The 5,718-nt window shown below is 37.6% G+C and overlaps 1 long non-coding RNA gene across 1 annotated transcript; it reads right to left on the reverse strand.

The window, feature by feature from the left end:
- Nucleotides 1-491: 491 nt before the first annotated feature.
- Nucleotides 492-1,855, reverse strand: LOC149492637 (uncharacterized). Its single transcript, XR_016318981.1, has 2 exons — nt 1,657-1,855; nt 492-866 (listed from the first exon to the last, which is right to left on the reverse strand). It is a non-coding gene; the product is annotated as an uncharacterized LOC149492637 (long non-coding RNA).
- Nucleotides 1,856-5,718: the final 3,863 nt, after the last annotated feature.

The raw sequence follows: 5,718 nt of genomic DNA on the forward strand, positions 1-5,718 counted from the left end.
GAAAGATAAGGCATTAAAAGAAAGGCCAATTGAAATATTACTTTGAAAATAATTTTTTCTTATTTTTTAAACCAATCAGTAGTCCATTTTGTTAAAAAAAAGTTTTAACTCCCCGACTCAACTTGAGTGCCATGTCCAATCTACTAAAAAGGAATCGAAACACTCATATTAAGTTGGGTTCACGGTGTGAAATCCTATTTAATTTGATTGCTTTCTTTGAAAAGGAATCACCACTTACATTTTTTATTTTGAGGGAAAAATCTGAGGAAAATCATAAGTTTGACTCTGTATATTGGTCCAAATGGATAAAATGCACTAATCATCAAAATCAAGGAAGATTTAGGGACTAAGTTTTCGGTTTTAAAATAATCAATAAATTGATCTAAGTGTTAATGCCTCGTCGAATGAAAAACAATTTAAAGATGGATAAATGCATGGCAATAATAAGAAAGCGATAAAGAAAGTAATAAATAAAACGATAAATAAAGCAATGAAAGAATAAAAAAGGAAGTGTCATTTCTAGTCTCGTTTTGAGGATTCTAAAATGGTTATACATCTCTCAATAAAAGACTAAAAGGCAACATTTAAATGAATAGAGCTAATTAAAAGGGAATATCATCTCTAGCCCTTTTAAGAAGAGTCTAGGATGACCACACGCTTCCCCAAGTTGAAAATAAAGCGAACATTCACAAAAGCATATAAAGAAAAGCAAAGTATCGAAAGGAGTATTGCCTCTAGCCCCTTGTGGGGATTCTAGGATAATCACAAGTCTCCTAATTGAAAGAAATAAATAAATACGAATGAAACACAAAAAGGAAAAAGGGAAAAAGGATTTTGTGGATTTTTGGTTCGCAACTTGAGTTTGCCTGCTTATCCCATTAAATAGGAATTAGAACCAAGCATTTCTCCCCATCGTAAAATGGAGATTTTAACTATGAAAAGTGTGCAATTGAATTCAAAGCATTTATTTGATTAAGCTAAACATGCATTTAATTTAATTGAATTCAAAAAAGGCTAATTAATCATGCCATTGTCTATTTCTAAGTTAAGAAAAAAATTAAGTAATCCTAAGCTAAGTGATCATGCAACTTAATTAAATCTAGGTTGATCATGTAATTAATCAAGTCCTAGACTAATCATTCTTTAATTTAATCCTAATCATGCACTTAATTAATTCTAGTTAATTAAGAATTTAATTAAGTCAAATTAATTTATTCTATGTTAATTGATTAATTCTAACCTAACTAATTAATTCTAAGGGTCATGCAATTTATTTAAGTTAAGTGCTAATTAATCTAATTAATCCTATGCAATTAATTAAAATTAACTATGCACTTAATTAATTAATTCTAGCCTAATTAATTAATTCTAAGGGGAGGGGGGGTCATGCAAATTATTCTATGTTATGCCTAAATAATCATGCATTTAAATCTAAGCTAATTAAATATTAAACTTAATTAATTCTAATTAGGAATTAAATTAAGCTAAACTAGGCATTAAATTAAATTAACTAAACTAAACATTTAATTAAAATAAACTAGGCATTTTAATTAAATTAAACTAAACTAGGCATTTAATTAAACTAACCTAATTAAAAATATTAAATCTAACCTAATTAAATTAAAGCATTAAAATTAAAAGGGATGTGGGGCCTACCTCTTGTAGTGTGCTTTGACGATGTCTCAAAGACGGCACGCTTCCAAAATTCTTCAACTCGGGGGAATCCTTGACGGACTCCAAAAATGGGTATGAAAATGCTTAAACTATTGTGGGTTTTCACTCCAGTGAAAACCCACACTTGTTTAAAAGACTTTTAGGAGCAAAGGCCTTTAAATAGGTTTCTTATATTGCTCAATGTCTTTTTTCCAAGTTGTTGTTGAATGAGATTATTGGGAGTTATTTATAGGCTTAGGAGGTAGTGAGGGCGTCCAAAATTAGGCAATGTGGGATTAGGGGGCAAAAAATTGCATTGCTGGCATGCTGGCCAGAGCCGGTCGATAGCCAAGCTAGGCTAGCCGGCGACTGGCCAGTGCTGGCCGTCAGCCAGGCCTGGCTGGCTCCTCCAGCACTGTAGTTTTGTTTCGATTTGACCTTTTTATGGCTAGTTTGATCAATTTGAGGCCCATTTCAACTCCTATTTTAGTTCGTAAGATACCGTTGGAAAGCTCTTTTAGTCTAGTTTTCAATGGAGTTGGCGGTGTCTCAAAAACCACACAATGGAGAGAGTTATGGCCAAATCAAAGTGATTTTCCTGTCTATTTTGCACTGATTTTTAATTTTTTTATCGATTGGTTATCGGTTTGAACCACGCCTTTTGTGATTGATTTTATTTAATATAAGAGCGTGAAAAATATGTGTTCATAGCAATTAATGCATTTCTTGAAACTGCCTGTCAGCTATTGTTCCCATAATTAAATGATTAGTGTTAACTCTTCTTAAGGGCATTTTAGAGAGAAATTCATTTAACTATCTTTCTTAATCCAAGAGCTTTTTTTTATTTTCTCTAAATATAGAGAACAAAGGGAGTACAATTTAAAATTTAAATTTTACCATTTAACATAACTTTTTTAAAATACATTCAACACATGTCAAAGAAAATAGAGATTTATATACTCATCTTAAGCTTCACATAAGCTAAGCACATCAAATAACTTCAATTTTATAATGTCTAGCACTTCAATCTAAACTCACAGTCCATGTTTGACTCCAAAAATGATTGAATTAGACTTTATGGCCTTCATAAAAGTTTTAGCCCCTTGTCTTAAGTTTCAATAACATTTTGAATCACCTCAATCCAATATCCACAAAGGGAGTTATTGTCAAATTACCGAAGAGAGGTTGCCTAGTGTTAACCATGATTTTAGAATTGAGTTTTAGGAAATTTTGCTACGGTTCCAACGACATGAGAATCAACTCGATTTGACATCGTTTGGGCCTCGAACGGTCTCTCGAAAGACCAAAACCCCAAAATCAAGGCGTAGGGGCAGGGCAGTAATTTGCCCTAATCAGCACCGACCTTCTCAGTGGTGGCACCGATTAGCTCCAAAATGGTACCAATCCAGGGCCTATCGAGCACTGAATCGGTATTGATTCTTACATAGCTGGTACTGATTTTGAGGAGATCGGCACTGCCACGTAAATGCCTAGCAGCCCTTTAGCCTATAAAAGGCACTCTCCTCCCTCATTTTTCACACCTCTTGTTACTTGATTGAGCACTTCTCAAGCATCAACGATTCTTATTCTCCCTTTTGCAAATGATTCTAAGGCCTTACTTTGCTCTTCTTAGTTGAGCCAAAGCTCGACTTGGATCTCAAAAGTTGATCATTTCGACTTTCACTCACACTTTAGTCTTTCTTAGACTAAATCTATTAGTTAACTAATTTATTATTAATTAATTTAAGAATTAATTAATAATCCCTTAATTAACAATATTATAAGAACTATAATAGGGTCCTCGTGCCCACCCCTTTCTATTTTGGAGAAAGACTCGACCTCTTTGGTCGTTTAGCAAACGTGGAGCTCAAATCCGGCCGTGTAACAAACCCTAGGGTATAATTACTCAAATGCAAAACTTTATCAATTAAGCTTGGCCCATCCGACATTTATAAATTGTCAAGCCCGGTCCATCCAATAGCATGTTTTAAGCCCGGTCCGTCTGACAAAACCGATAAAATCAGCTTTCTACTTATGGCCAGTCTACCTGGGACATCCTTTATGCCTATTCTAAGAATGACAAAACCCTACCATCCTAATCAATAGTAGAACTTCGTGCGCCTTGATCATCATACAAATGAGGTATGAAGGCAAATCTAGGATTTCAGGCTAGGTAGCGGGTCCCCGATCAAACTGACCGGTTGTGTGACATCTCGACTCGGCAAAGCGATCCTAAGAGGGCGGGTTGAGCGAAACTTCTGGCTAGCTTCTAGGATGGTAGGCTAGCCAGAGTAGTGGAATGCGGGGCACATGAATGAATTGAACCATATATCGAAAAGAGCGAAACTAATCAGTAGAGGCGCCTTTTGGTGAAATGGCTAGAGAGTTGGAAGAACTCCAGGGTTAAGCATGCTCGCTTAACAGAAATCCTAGGATGGGTGACCTCCTGGGAAGTTTCCCATTTCATCTGTGGGACAAAACCGTACGGATCCTGGCAATCTTGTATGGGGGATTAGGCTTGATCCAAAGAGGATAATTCCTTTGGTGATTAGAGTCGGGCGTGACAGTTGGTATCAGAGCTGGACCCCCTCTAGTAGATGTATGGTTCGAGGATGAACCACGCAGAAGCTGGTGGGCCTGTGACATCCCGAACCGGCAAAGCGGTCCTAAGAGGGCGGGTAGAGTGAAGCTCTTGGCTAGCTTCTAAGATGGTAGGCTAGCTAGGATAGTGGAATGCGGGACACAAAAATGAATTGAACCATATATCAAAAAGGGGGAAACTAATAAGTAGAGGTGCCTTTTGGTGGAATGGCTGGAGATTTGGAAGAACTCCAGGGTTAAGCGTGCTCGCTTAATAGAAATCCTAGGATGGATGACCTCCTGGGAAGTTTCCCATTTCATCTGCGGTACAAAACTGTGCGGATCCCCCTAATCTTGTATGGGGGATTTGGCTTGATCCAAAGTGGACAATTCCTCTGGTAATTAGAGTCAGGAATAACAGGTTGGGACATAGGGAAATGTCCCGCATGACCTAGAATCCTCGATAAATGAGGCTAAAGTTGGGCTCCCATTCGAATTATATACTTTTTAATTATTTATAATGCTTGTCTATAATTGCCATGTTGTAGACTCTCAAATCTTGCCCTTAAAAGGTTCAGTGATTATACACCATTTTTTATATAAGTTTGGATCGGGATTGCCGCTTGCGACGATTCTCGGACCAATGGTCCGTGGCTGAGACCATACATGTTTTTAACCATTTTTACTTTTTCAGATTACGGGGCCTAAGAAGCGCGTTAGGCCCGCACAGTGCACTTTGCGATGTATTGCCTCATTTTACGTCCCACTCGATCCTATCTGGTAAAAATGGGCCAGCCCTATCGCAGGGCTCGCCATTGGCATTTTGCCACATCAGCCCTAAAATGGGGCCACCCACCCTCATTTGCCTATAAATAGGCCTTGGGGTGTGCCTTAGGGGAGGAATTTTGACATCTTTGGGGGAAATTCTTGATCTTTTAAAACTTAAACTAAGAATCAAAGGCAACTAGTGTTACCCTTTGATAATAGTTGAGATTAATTACCTTTTAATCATAAAAAAATGTCAAAGATCAATCAAGAGTCCCAAAAACACATTCATTAATCTTAAATAGCCGATTATTGGATCAAGGACTAAGTGTTTGGATTTTTTCATCCATTGTTGAACCAATCTTCAAAGAAATCACCAAAAGATAATATCTGAGAACCTCTAACTCATTCCCTCATCTTTTTCGTTCCTTTTTCTGTGTTTTGAGCACCTATTTTGGGTCTGGTTGTGAGGAAAACCTAGGATCAACCAAGAGGGAGTTCTTGTGCCTCTATAGTGCACGACCTAGGCTAGTGGCATAAACCACTACATGTGGCATGTGCCACAGGCCACTGGCTCGCACCACATCAGCCTAGAAAATCCATGTTTTGACTCATTTCTTGCTTGAAGCCTTCTTAGTCTGGGAAGCGCCTTGCGCCACTATGTGGGGTGCACGCCACATCTCCCTATGGCGCCTGACCCTTTGACTCAGAGGCTCAGTT

This window comes from Jatropha curcas, chromosome 11, assembly GCF_041381405.1.
Source record: "Jatropha curcas cultivar XTBG-Jc1 chromosome 11, XTBG_Jcur_1.0, whole genome shotgun sequence".
In the NCBI taxonomy this organism is placed as follows: Eukaryota; Viridiplantae; Streptophyta; class Magnoliopsida; order Malpighiales; family Euphorbiaceae; genus Jatropha; species Jatropha curcas.